The following is a 15,276-nucleotide window of genomic DNA, read 5'->3' on the forward strand; positions in this document are numbered from 1 at the left end:
CAGTGTGGGAAGGGGAGTTGAAATGTTAGGCCACAGGGTGGTGTGGTTGATTGGTGCGGGTTTCCGGGGAGATGTTCCCTAAATTGCTCTGTGATAAGGCATCTAGTCCCCAATGTAGCGGAGACCGCATCGGGAGCAACGGATACAATAAATGACATTGGTGGATGTGCAGGTGAAACTCTGATAGATGTGGAAGGCTCCTTTGGGGCCTTGGATGGAGGTGAGGGGGAAGGTATGGGCGCAGGATTTGCAATCCCTGTGGTGGTAGGGGAAGGTGCCAGGAAGGGAGGGTGGGTTGTTGGGGGGGGGGAGCCTGGACCTGACCAGGTAGTCACGGAGGGAACAGTCTTTGCAGAAAGTGGAAAGGGGTGGGTAGGGAAATATATCCCTGGTGGTGGGATCCGTTTGGAGATGGCTGAAATGTTGGCAGATGATGCAGTTTATGCAAAGGTTGGTAGGGTTGAAGGTGAGGACCAGAGGGGTTCTGTCCTTGTTACAGTTGGAGGGGTGTGGTTTGAGGGAGGAGGTGTGGGATGTGGATGAGATGCGTTGGAGGGATCTTCAACCACGTGGAAGGTAAATTGCAGTCTTTAAAGAAGGAGGCCATCTGGTGTGTTCTGTGGTGGAACTCGTCCTCCTGGGAGCAGATACGGTGGAGGCGGAGGAATTGGGAATACAGGAAGGCATTTTTGCAGGAGGTAGGGTGGGAAGAAGTCTAATCCAGGTAGCCGGAGGAGTTGGTGGGTTTGTAAAAATGTCAGTGTCAAGTCGGTCGTCATTGGTGGAGATGGAAAGGTCCAGGAAGGGGAGGGAGGTGTCAGAGATGGTCCAGGTGAATTTAAGGTCGGGGTGGAATGTGTTGGTGAAGTTGACAAACTGCTCAACCTCCTCAAGGGAGCATGAGGTGGTGCCGATGCGGTCAGCGTTGTGGCGGAGGAAGAGGTGGGGAGTGGTGCTGGTGTAACTACAGAAGATGGACTGCTCTACATAGCCGACAAAGAGACAGGCGTAGCTGGGGCCCATAAGGGTGCCCATGGCTACCCCTTTGGTCTGGAGGAAGTGGGTGGATTCAAAGGAGAAATTGTTAAGGGTGAGGAGCAGTTCAGCCAAACGAATGAGAGTGTCAGTGAAAGGGTACTGTTGGGGACTCGGGAGAGGAAGAAACGGAGGTGTTGGAGGCCCTGGTCATGGGGGATGGAGGTGTAGATGTCCGTGGTGAAGATGAGGCTTTGGGGTCCGGGGAAATGGACGTCTTGGAAGAGATGGAAGCGTGGGTGGTGTCTCGAAAGTATGTGGGGAGTTCCTAGACCACGGGGGATTGGACAGTATCGAGATAGGTGGAGATGAGTTCAGTGGGGCAGGAGCATATTGAGACAATGGTTCAACCAGGGTGGTCAGGCTTGTGGATCTCGGGAAGGAGATAGAATTGGGCGGTGCGGTGCTCCCGGACTATAAGGTTGAAAGCTGTGGGTGGGAGATCTCCTGAGGTGATGAGGTTGTGTATGGTCTGGAAGATGATGGTTTGGTGATGGGGGGTGAGGTCATGGTTGAGGGGGTGGTATCTTCGAGTTGATGTCTGGCTTCAGCAGTGTAGACGTCAGTGCACCTAACTACCGCTGCACCCCCTTTATCCGCTGGTTTGATGGTGAGGTTGGGATTACAGCAGAGGGAGTAGAGGGCTGCGCATTGAGAGGGTGAGAGGTTGGGGTGGGGGAGGGGGTAGACAGGTTGAGGCGGTTAATGTCTTGGCGGCAGTTGGAAATGAAGAGATCGAGGGTGGATAATAGGCCTGCACAGGGCGTCCAGGTGGATGGAGTGTGTTGGAGGCAGGCGAAGGGGTCCTCGGAAGGTGGATGGGAGTCCTGATTGAAAAAGCAAGCTCAGAGGCAGAGGTGGCGGAAGGACAGAAACCCCCTGGTCCTCACTTTCCATCCTATCAACCTTTGCATAAACCGCATCATCTGCCAACAGTTCCACCAACTCCAAACCGACGCCACCACTAGGGATTTATTTCCCTCTCCACCCCTTTCTGCTTTCCACAAAGACCGTTTTCTCCGTGACTGCCTGGTCAGGTCCAGGCGCCCTCCCCCCACCCCCAACAACCCACCCTCCCCTCCTGGCACCTTCCTCTGCCACCACCACAATTGCAAAGCCTGCAACCACACTTCCCCCCCCCCCCCCACCCCCTCACCCCCTCACCTCCATCCAAGGCCCCAAAGGAGCCTTCCACATCCATCAAAGCTTCATCTGCACATCCACCAATGTCATTTATTGTATCTGTTGCTCCCGATATGGTCTCCTCTACATTGGGGAGACTGGACGCCTGTGGACTGTGTTCATTGGGTACCTATTCTTTTTGAATACACTGTATAGGTGATTTTCCTCTGCTCTGCGTAGTTCCTCTGTGCTGCAGTGTGTGTTGGCTCATTGAAATAATATACTGATGCAGCTTCGTTTGTGGGTGTTGGGATGATTGCTTCTGTATTTCAATATTTGGGCTGTATGAACACAGTCCGCCGATTTCTCAGCAACAAACCCAAACAAGCAGACAAAACACGTCCAGAAACCCTAGCCATTCTCCCCTACAACAAAGTCATCTCGGAAATGACTGCCAGACTACTCAGACCCCTTGGCATCATGGTAGCCCACAAACCCACCAACACACTAAAACAGCAGCCAATGAACTTGAAATACCCTATACAGATAACAAGCAAAACTCATGTCATTTACAAAATACCATGCAAGGACCGCAACAAACACTACATTGAACAAACAGGCAGAAAACTAGCCACTAGGATACATGAACACCAACTAGCCACAAAAAGACATGACCCTCTCTCACATATGGATAAGGAAGGACACCACTTTGAGTGGGACTACACATCCATCCTAGGACAAGCCAAACAAGGACACGCACAAGAATTCCTAGAAGCATGGCATTCTAACTGGAACACTATCAACAAACAAATCAAGTTAGACCCCATCTACTATCCTCTGAGAAAAGGAACAGCAAGTGACTTCACCACAGGAAATGACATCACCAACTCAAAGATATAAATAGAAAGCAGGAATTTTCAGCAGTGCTTCACCCAAGGCCCACTGAAGATGTTATCTAGTCGGGTGATGAAACATCTGGAAATGAACTTCCAACTCAGCGAGCAAACCTACATCCAGAACCTCAACCTGAACTACAAATCTTCTCAAAACTCAATTTCATCAGTTTTTGGAAAGTTCATAATATTCACCACTAACAATAAAACCCACAACATATTTCTAGGATTTTGGGAGATTCGTGGACTCAAACTGCTGCAGTTGTCTCCAAGAGTAAATGCTTTGCACTTTCTTCTCTATAAATCCATCCTTTGATTTTGAATATTCAAACCACTGCAGAACTGAAGAACAGTCACATGACCCCTTCATTTACCCAAAATTTAAAATTGCAATCCCAAACTGTAGTCATTTTCTAAACTTCAGTTGTAAAACTATGACTTTTGAAGTGCCCAGTTAACAGTTTTTTATAACATATTTTATATATTTTCCTGACAACTGATGTCAGGACAACTTGCCTACAAGTTCCCAATATTTTCTTTCCATCATCTCTTGAATTGTTGTGATACATTTGCTACTTGCAATCCACTGAGATTGTCTTAGAATCTAGATATTTTTAGAAGATCGCAATCAGGGCATCCACTTCTTCTAGAATTTTAGGAAATATGCCATCATATTGAAAAAAAAATGTATAGACTCTTAAACCCATTTAGTTTTTCAAGTGTTCTTCCCCTACTGATAATCATGACTTCAATTTCCTCATTCAGTTCCCCATCACTTTGGGTTTCTGTTTTGTGTCCTCTATTTTGAAGAGAATGTGAAACATCTGTTTACTGTTTTTGCTATTTGGTTATTCCTAATATAATTTCTGCTGCATGAGCCTTGAAGGGACAACATAATTATTTCCATTTTTGTCATTTTAATATTATTTTTGAAGTCTTACAAAATCTGTTTTGTATTTCTTGCTAGTTTAATCTTTCTCAATTGCTTTTTTCTTTTTAACAAGTTTAGTACTATTCTCCATAACAAAAGTCTTTCACTTAAATTTAATGGCAACCTTCGTTTCTTTAGATGGCTGTAGAAAGGTTACTTTCCTGTGAAAGCCTTGTTTCTTAATGAAGCACATTTTCACTGAGAATTTTCATTTTATTTACGATTTTTGTTTCAGATTTAAGTATTTCACTCAAACTTATTTTAAATTCTATCATTATGTTGATCACTATATCCCATTGGAATTTTTGATATGATGTTTCTGATCTTATTACAGAATACAAATCTAAAGTAACCTTATCCTTCATTGCTTCTTTGATACCTGTATTTTTAAAAAAAGTTCTCTCAAATGCATTGTATGAACTTGTAGTGACTGTAATGAGATCAGCCAGGTGTACATTATAGAAATGGGTTCCCTGATTGGGGCTGTTATCATGGTCAGATAAGGGGGTCTTGGCTGAAAGATATAAACAGGAGTGTAGGGTTTGGGGGCCTGGCTTTGCTGCTCCTCTCCCTTGTAAAATTGCTAACTCTTGTGTACAACTGTAAATGTTAACTTTTTTTTGTTTTGTAACTTTCTAATAAAATAAAAACAAAACAGGAGTGTAGAGTTTGGGAATTGGCTTTGCTGCTCCTCTCCCTTGTAAAATTGCTGTTGCTACAACTGTAAATGTTAAATGTTTTTTGTAAACTGTGTTTTGTAATTGTTTAATAAAATTTAAAAAAATAAACAGGAGTGTCTCCCTGGGGCCCTTTGTCACTACTGCTGACTGGGCCCCACTTGCATTTGGGACTGTTGCTGTTGCCTGGGCCCCATCTCAATTACTACTGCCTGGGTCCCACCTGCACCAAAAGAAAATAAACAGGAGTGTCAGAGATTCTGTTCACTCTGAGGAGGATGGACCAATGTCAAGTATTATCTACATGTAAAAAAAAATTGATTTATTGATTTGATTTATTATTGTCACATGTACCCAAGTACAGTGAAAGGTTTTGTTCTGGATGCATTACAGGCAAATCATTACATACAAAGATCATAGAGTGATTGAACAGAGTAAGGAATACAAATTTACAGCTGAAAAGAAGGTGTACAAAAAGCAAGATTGACTTTAGATTTTAAATTTGAGAGGCCTATTCAGAAGTCTAATAACAATGGGGAAGAAGCTGTTCTTGAACAGTTTTTAAAAACATGGACCACTTTTGTGTCTTCTGACTGACGGAAGAGGTTAGAACAGATTATAGCTGAATTAGGATGGTGGGGTGGGGAGAGGGGTGTCTTTGATGATATTGGCTGCCTTACCGCAGCAACAAATGTAGATGAGGTGACTTGGATGATGGGATACCAGCCTCTGTGGACTCATTTCAGAATTCATGCCGCAGACTACTTGAGTTAGAGAATGAAAGCATTTCTGTTTTCTCACTGCCAGGTCACTGAGAATTAATCTCTCAATATGGCTGGTGGCAGAAGGGAAGTCTGCAACTGGTATTGCCTTATCTGCTAGTGAGAGACATCTCACTATAATCACTGGTTTGTTAGCTATCCTGGCCTATGAGTTGCTATGAGAAAGAAGAGGTGAGAAGAAACCCTATATATAATTTGCATCTGAACAGCAGCTAAATAACCAATGCAAATTTTAAGTGAATCCATCCTAGCAGATAAATACCTTTCATTACCCATTTTAGATACATAAATATTATAGGAATAGCATGAGAAAATAGAACACTTATATCAGATTTGATGCTTGTATTTACATGACACAGGAAACTAAACCTTTGGCAGATAACTAGATTCTTCAATGTGTGGAACAGGTTTGAAGCCAGCAAATTCCTTGCTTTGCTCAGTCAGTTAGTACTTGCCAGTGGAAACACGAACTTCTTGCTCATATACTCAGTTCCTGCAGTTGATCCTATGTGTGACATGATAGATGCAAGATAACTGATGTGCAGTGGCTGTAGGATGTGGGAGCTGGCTGATCCCATTGCGAACTGCATGGGCACATCTACAGCAAGTGTTGGTTGCAGGAGGAACTTTGACTCAGAATTGATGAGCTGGAATCTGAGCTTCAAAAACTGTAGCACATCCAGGAGAGGGAGAATTGGATGCTGTGCTTCAGGACACAGTCACACCTGGTAGATCAAGTAGCACAAGTTTGGTCTTGGGGCCAGTGAGAGCAAGGGGTGACTGCAAGTGAGGCAGGTAGAGGGTTCCAGGTAGAGGAACATCAGCTCTTGACCTTGTCCAACAGGTACAAGGTACTTGCGCCTTGTGTAGGTAAGGAACAAAGCTGTAGGTAGGTACAGGAGGCCATTCAAGAGGCGGTAGCAAAAACGTGGTAGTTGTAGGGGATTTTATAATTAGGGTAATAGATAGTATCCTTTGCAAGCTGGATTAGGAGTCCCGTGAGGTATGTTTCCTGCCTGGTGCCAGGGTAAGGGATACCTCTGCCTGGCTTAAAAGGATATTGGGGGAGATCCAATTGATGTAGTCCACGTCGGGCCAAACAACATAGGCAAGACGAGGAAAGAGGACCTCTTTAAGGATTATCAAGACCTAGGAATTAAATTAAAGAACAGGTCCTCAAGGGTTATAATCTCTGGATTACTGCCTGAGCCACATGCAAATTGGCATAGGGTTGTGAGAATAAGGGAAGAAAATACGTGGCTAAAACAGTGGTACGGGAAAGAGAGGTTCGTTTTCCTGGTGCACTGGCACCAGTATTGGAACAGGAGGGATCTGTACCGTTGGGACAGTCTGCACCTGAACCGAGCTGAGACCAGTGCTTTAGTGAAGATGAGCTGGTATCATTGCAATCATATCATAAAATTGTTTGATTACTATTTTTAGAAAAATCATAAACATACAATTTTAGAATGGATTTATACGTTCACAGGAAATAGCAAACAAAGGAAGTCTCTCCATGCTGTTTACAATGCTCTCAACATGACAGCTAGAAGAACTCTTTGATTCTACAGAACAAAGCTATTGTATTCAAAACACCCACTATTAGCACATAATCTAAACTGAGTTATATGAACATTGTTATGGACCAGGCCAGACCACCTCAAAACATTTTAAGACAGTGGCCCAGACCTAACTTTTTCTTATTTTAAAGGCAGGTGTAATGTAGATATTCCAGGAGTGATGCAGCTGGTCAAACCACTTGGTTCTAAACAAAATAGAATTTATTTAAACACTATGGATGAAACACAAATGAAAGAAAACAGAATTTAGAACGATTTATTTGAAAACCCAACTGACTCTCTCACGACTTAACAAAAGAGCTGTTCCAATCCCTGCTACATCCCATACACAGCTCTGTTGGCAAAAGGTAAATTCAAACATGTTCTTACAGACAGGAGAGATTTCAGACAGAAAGCTCAGGCAAGACCTCTGTTGAAGCATGGAACCTCTTTTCACTGCAACAGCTTCTCTGCTAAGAGCAGTTTCTGACTGTCTGCTAAAAACAAACCAAATGAGAAAAAAATCCTGAAGTGGGAGAACTGGTCAATCCCCTGCCATTATTAAAAGTAGCCAAATACAGGCATATCTGCACTTTTATGATCCCTCTTTTTAAAAAAATGATAAAATAACCTTGTTAAAGGGGCAGCATCATCACAACATAACAATGTAAACAGTACAACAATAATATTTCCACAGATAACCACATATACAAACATCATAGCTGATCAGTCCTGTTAATCATAAGTCTAGCTTTGTGGGTAAGATGACTTGCTAAGCTACCTCCTTCTGACTGAGGCCCTATTAATAACCACATTTTATACCTTTTGTTCAAATGTAGGTACACTATTATGCTGATAGGACTTTAATATCCAGTAAGATGTTTTGAGAGGTCAATTAACCAAAGGAGCATCAAGGAGCTAAGGGCCAACTTTTCCACATAGAGGGTGTATGGAAGGAGCTGCCAGAGGAAATGGTGGAAGCTGGTATAATTACAACATTTAAAAAGCAAATTGATGAATATACGAATACGAAGAGTTGAGAGGAATGTGGGCCAAATGCTGGCAAATGGGGCGAGATTGATTTAAGATATCTGGTCAGCATGAACAAATTCTACCGAAGGGTCTGTTCAATGCTGTACAACTCTATGGCTTTATAAGTATAAAAGTCTAAGCCATTCCATCACTCCATAATTTTTTTAAACATCAATTGCTGAAACAATAAAGACTCAAAACTCTGATTGCAAATAATTAAATGCCACTTTTACTTTACAATTGCCACTTGAAAATTTTCTTGAATGGTCATTGTAAACAAATAAGCTCCAAACAGGATAAAAGAGACATAGCATAGAGAACAGATATTTATAACATTAAAGAATAGGTTAAATAAGTTGAAGAAAAAGGCCACAGAGAATTATTGGAGCAGAAAGACAAATTAGGGGAAGACCACAATTGACAAAGGATACGCGCCAATATGGGCCAGTATGGCTGTATGGGTGTTTTCCATGTTATATCACTATGTAAACTCTAAATATACAACCTATAATAGAAGTGTTAGGTTACATGTACTGGGATGTATGTGTCTGCAAATACAAGAAAGAATATATTCCTGTTTTTCTGAATTGGAGAATGAGCTAAGGTGTAGTTCTTTGCATAGAGTGAACAAATTGGCCTAACAGGGGGTGTGGGCCTTCCAATATGGAAAGGATAGTATTCTAAATGGGCTACAGGAACATGACAGAGCAGGTATGTGTGGACAAATAAATCATTGAAAGTGGCAGCTTTATGACTCGATAACTCTAAGTTCTTTGTTAGACCCATTTTTCTTTTATTAATTCGTGAGATGTGGGCATTGCTGGTTGGCCAACATTTATTGCCTATCCCTACTTACCCCTGAGAAGATAGTGGTGAGCTACCTTCTTGAACCGCTGCAGTTCATGTGCTGTAGATAGATATAATCTCCTTAGGGAAGGAATTCAAGGACTTTTGGCCCAGCAACAGTGAAGAAACACTGGTATATTTCCAGGTGCCTTGGAGGAGAATTTGTAGATGATGTTGTATCTGTTTCCCTTATCCTTCTAATTGGAAGTGGGTTTGGAAAATACTATCAAAGGTTTTTTGGTGAATTTCTGCAGTATATCATATCAATAATACACTGCTGCTACTGATTGTTAATGGTACAGGGAATGGATGTGTTTGTGGAGGTGGTGCCAATCAAGCGGGCTACTTTGTTCTTGGAGCCGCACTCATTCAGACAAGTGCAGACTATTCCATCACACTACTGCCTTGTGTGTTGTATATAGCGGACAGGCTTTGGGGAGTCAGGAGATGAGTTACTCGCTGCAGTATTCCTAGCCTTTGACCTGCTCTTGTAGCCCCTGTATTTATCTGGTGAGTCCAGTTGAGTTCCTGGCCAATGGTAACCACCAGGATGTTGATAGTGGAGGATTCAGTGATGTTAACACCATTGACTGTCAAGCAGTAGTGGTTAAATTGTCTCTTGTTGGAGCTGCTCCTTGCCTGACAATAGCAACAGTGTGCACTATTGACAAGAGAAATTGACTAAAAATCCTTGGACAGCATTTTCCAAACTCACAATCACTTCCATTTAGAAGGACATTGGAGCAGATACATGGGAACACCACTGTCTTCAAGTTCCCCTTTAAGCCATCCACCATCCTGAACTTGGAAATAAACTGACTTTAAACTCAGAAGTTGGGGGAAATGGAAGGGTAAAACTCCAAAAAGCTTCATAGCTAATGGGAAGCAAAGCTACAGGTTAACGTGTGTGGTGGTGGATTCAACTCATGGAAAAATATGAAAAAAATGAGAAGAAAGGAAGGACAACTCAGGAGATTTATTAAAGGCTCTAGAACACAAAATAGGACAGAATGTTCGGAAAGGGCTAAGCACCAAACTGCAAACCCACTGGATAAACAAATAACAATGAGAAGAGGAATGGTCAATACAGGACTGAAGGGGTTGTGTCTGAATGCATGCAGCCTACAAATTAAGGCAAATGTGGCACAGATAAAAATTGGAAGGTATGACGTGGTGGGCATCACAGAGACGTGGCTGCAAGCGAATCAGGACTGGGAGCTAAATATCCAAGGATATACATCCTAGAAAAAAAGACAGGCAGGTGGGGCTACCATGTTACTAAGAAATGAAATGAAATGAATATCAATAGATGAAGTAGGGTTAGATGTTGTAGAATCTGTGTGGATAGAGTTGAGGAACTGCAAAGGTAAAAAAAACCAAACAATCATGGGCGTCATCTACAGGCCTCCAAACAGTGGTCAGGATTTGGGGCACAAGATACCTTTTTTACTATTTTTTGTGTATGTAAGAAAGGCAAGGTTACAGCGATCATGGGGGATTTCAACATGCTGATGGACTGGGAAAACCAAGTTGGTAAAGAATCACAAGAAAAGGAATTTGTGGAATGTCTACACGATGGCTTTTTAGAGCAGCTTGTGGTGGAGCCTACAAAGGAACAGGTAAATTTTGATTTTGTGTTGTGCCATGAGGCAGACTCGATAAAGGGAGCTTAAGGTGAAGGAACCCTTAGGAGGCAGTAACCATAAGATGATAAATTACAGAGTAAATTCTGACAGGGAGAAAGTGGAATCAGATGTAACGGTATTACAGTTGAATAAAGGCAACTACAGAGGCATGAGGGAGGAACGGAGCAGAATTGACTAGGAGAGGAGCCTAGCAGGAAATACAGTGGAATAGCAATGGCAGAAGGTTCTGGAAGTAATATGGGAGACACAGGAAATATTCATCCTGAGGAAAAAGAAGCATACTAAAGAGAAGATGAGGCAACCATGGCTGACCAGGGAATAGCATAAAAGCAAAAGAGAAAGCATTTAAATGTGAGAAAGGACAGAGGATTGGGAAGCCTGCAAAGATCAACAGAGGACAACAGAGAAAGAAATAAGGAAGGAGAAGATTAAATATAAGCTAGCCAATAATATTATACTGTATTTGCTGCTTCACTACAGTGACTATTACACTTCAAAGATACTTCAGTTGCTGTTAAGTGCTCTGGGACATCCTGAAGTCATGAATTATGAATTGTAAAAACAAGTTTTGTCAGCCTCGATAACATGGTGAAAAATACAAATAGAGAGAGTCGACTGGTTAAAAAATGAGAAAAACAGATCTAGCCAATGAGGAACAAGGAACATCAGCCTTGTGAGCTGGAGGAGGTGATTCAGCCCTTCAAGTCTGCTCTACCATTCAATAAGCTAACCTGGCTGTAGTCTCAACTCTTGCACTCCATAACCCTTACTCCTATGTCTATCAAGAGTCTAACTCAGCCTTGAATTCGTCTAATGACCTAACTTCTACTAATGACTTCAGGATGTCCCAAAGCACTTAACAGCAACTGAAGTATCTTTGAAGTGTAATAGTCACTGTAGTGAAGCAGGGAATGCAGCAGCTAATTTTGCACATAGCAAGTTATCACAAACATTTGTGATGTTGACCTGATAATATGTTTTATGGATGTTGATTGTGGAAAATCTTTTCCCTACTACAATTTCTTTCTGATCATATTTGCTGCAAAAAAAAAATCTACCTTTATTATTTTCTGGGAAACAAATCTGGACACTGTTGTCATGACAACCCCTCACACACTTCACTATACTTCTGAGAATAAAGATTTACATAAATTTATTTACAAATTATAATGCCCAGGGAAGAGAGTTCCACAGACTAATAGCTGAGAGAAAATATTCTCTTCATCTTAAAAAGGAGATGTAATGTTCTTAAACTGCCACACAATTCTAGTCTGCCCAGCAAGAGGAAGCTTCTTCTTTGCATCACCCTACTAAATTCCCTCAGGATTTATATATACTTCAATGAGTTCATCTTTCATTCTTAAAACCTCCAGTGGGTATACACCCAACCTGTTCGACCTTCCTCCATAAGATAATTTCTCCATTCCTAGAATGAGGTGAATGGACCTTCTCTGAATGGCTTCTAGTGCAACTATATAAAGGAAGCCAAAACTGTACAGGGTACTTTAGACATGGTGTCACCAAGACCCCATAAAACTGCATATATAAATAAAGCTGTAATCTATCCAAATTTTGAACAACAATTTAATTAAACCAACTATTCCATTTGCATGCAAGAAACAGAGGTGACAGATGCACACACAAACTCTACATATTTTATTACAAAGACAGCTGATCACACTTTTGAAAGGTACTTTAAAATGTTTGTCATTATTCAAAGACAAAATCAATTTGGAATAGTTCAGGGATTTATCACACGCGAGTCTCCAGGAAGAGTTAGGGAGGTTTGCCAAATCACATTTTTCAAGAAGAAAAATCTTCTTTAAATCTTCCCATACTTCAGTTAGACTCATTTATTAACAAAAAAAAAGCTAAAGGTTTCTCTCCACCTCCAAAACAAAAGATGTTGAACTCAGTTCATTGATGTCAGGTTGCGTGGTGTGCCAATGCAACCATTGTTGGTATGAAGAGGAGAATTTATCCCCTTTCTTTTACCAGATCCATCCATGACAGTTAGAAGTGAGGTCTATTCCCAAGGGGTCATGTGTGGTGCTGTCAATGTGATTAAATCTGTCAAATGAAAGAACAAGTTGGTGAGTTTTGGAGTCAGTTGTGGGTTAAATGAACCATCAAGGATTCAGAATTCAGACTTTAGATGGCTGATTTCACATTTCACTTTTTATTCCGCTGATTGCTGTTTGTCCCTGGTAGCTGTCTACAAAACCAAGTATAGCATGAAGGACTAATCTGCCTGTTTTAGGAACAGACAGACAATCTCAGCTCCAGCTGACTACATATGAGGTGAAGGCACCCTGAATGTTGACCATTTATATTGAGAGATTGCTTGCACTTAAATGTACATCATTGATGGAGAACCATCTGACATGGGAACGTGCTATGCGTAAATTTGCAGGTGGTTCTTAAACCATATATATAGTTGTCTCATGTTACAGCATGTCTATGGGATTTCTTTATTACTTGGGAAAGGATGTCCAGAAGCAAACGATCAGCCTCTGATGTACGAGAGGCTAGTAACATTTTTATTGGAACCAAAAATGAGTGCCTAAATTTTCTAATCAGAGATCTTTATTGCCATTGGTTATGTTTTTCTGTCAGAGTTAAAATAACACTATCCCATTCTAGAACTATCAACATCATTATCATATTCCTAGGTTTTTAAACAGTTGAATGCAGGGAAAAGCACTGAGTCATAGGTTGTACAGCTTAGAAACAAACCCTTTGGTTCAACTTGCCCTTTTGATCAGATATCCTAAATCAATCAATCAATCAATCTAGTCTCATTTGCCAGCATTTGGCTCAGCTCCCTGTAAACATTTCCTATTCTTGCCCATCCAGATGCCTTTCCAATGCTGTAATTGTACTAGCCCCCACCACTTCCTCTAGAAAAAAGTGAGGACTGCAGATACTGGAGAGCAGAGCTGAAAATGTGTTGCTGGAAAAGCACAGGTCAGGCAGCATCCATTCCTGAAGAAGGGTTTATGCTCGAAACATCGATTCTCCTGTTCCTTGGATGCTGCCTGACCTGCTGCGCTTTTCCAGCACCACATTTTTAGCCCACCACTTCCTCTGGCAACTCATACTTTACATGCACCCACTGCCCCTTTGGTCCCTTTTAAATCTTTTCACTCTCACCTTAAACCTCTAGTTTTGAACTTCCTTACCCAGTGGGGAAAAAAGGCCTTAGTTATTCATCCTATCCATACCCCTCATGATTTTATAAACCTCTTTAAGGTCACCCCTCAGCCTCTGATATTCCAGGGAAAATAGCTCCAACCTATTCATCCTCTAACTACAGCAACATCCTAGTAAATCTTTTCTGAACCCTTTCAAGTTTAACAGCATCTTTCCCACAGCAGGGAGATCAGAACTGAATGCAGTACTCCAAAAGTGGCCTAACCCAATATCCTTTACAGCCACAAAAGGACATCCCAACTCCTATACTCAATGCACGGACCAATAAAGGCAAGCGTACAAAATGCCTTCTTCACTACCCTTTCTACCTACAACTCCACTTTCAAGGAACTAGGAACCTGCACGAAGTAATACAGTTCTAAAAAATTGTTTAGGAGATGTCAGCTTCACTGGAAAAGTGAAATTTTATTGATAATTCCTCTTAAGGGGATGGTGGTGAGCTGTCTTCTGTAACATCTGCAGTTTATATAGTGTGGATACATCAACAATGTTGTTGGGGAGGATGTTTCAGGATTCTGAGCCAACAATGAAGTTACCCTGATATAATTCCAAGTCAGAACTGAGTAGTTTGGAGGGAAACTTGCAGGTGGCGATGTTCTTGTGTATCTGCTGTCCTTGTTCTTCTTTGTGGCTTTTAAGCACTTGCCACCACTCTTAGAATAGAGTTTTGTTGTGTTACCAATTCACCTTCTCTGTTCAATGGAGAATAACTTTGGCTTTTCCAGCCTCTCTATGATGCTGAAGTTTCTCATCTGAATGGCATAGTAAGACTTTTTTATACCCACCCCATGAGATTAGTATGTATCCTAAAGGGTGGGGTCCAGTTTCCAGCGAAGGCCAAAACAGTGTTTAATATAAAATTAGCAACAACAACCTTGCTTTTGTATTTTATTGCTTCACAAATAAAGCAGATGATCCCATATATTATTTTCTTTTAAACCCTTCTCAACTTGTCCTGTCAATTGTAAAGATTTGGCTGTACACACCACCAGTTACACACAAAATTGGAGCAGGAGGCTATTTGGCCTTTTGAGCCCGCTCCATCATTCACTTAATCTGTAACCCATAACTCCAACTCCTTTGTCTGTACAAAATCTATGTAAAATAGCTTTGAATAAATTACAAGATACAGTTTTCACTACTTTCTGTGGAAGACAATTTCACATTCCAACAACTGAGAAAACAAACTGTCCTCTTATTGTGAACAGAATGCATAGTTGACATTCTCAGTCCAGTGACTTGTCATCAGTCCTGAAGATCTTATACATTTCAACAAGATGATTTCTCATTCTTAACTCCAGTGGATGCAGGTCTAACCTGCGAAACTCTTTTTCATACCTTCTATGAACTGCAGTCTGTCTCTACCTATTTCTCTGAAGATTGTACAGTTTGGTTCTTATTGCCTCTATTATTCATATTAAAATGTATCATTTCAATCATATGTATGTGGAAATAACCACTGGTGGCTCATGATTGGGGGCAGAATGCTCCTCCTTTCTTGGTATTTTCTGATCAAACAGTTCAGGAATGTTGTTTCTCA

Source organism: Chiloscyllium punctatum, chromosome 3 (assembly GCF_047496795.1).
Source record: "Chiloscyllium punctatum isolate Juve2018m chromosome 3, sChiPun1.3, whole genome shotgun sequence".
NCBI lineage: Eukaryota > Metazoa > Chordata > Chondrichthyes > Orectolobiformes > Hemiscylliidae > Chiloscyllium > Chiloscyllium punctatum.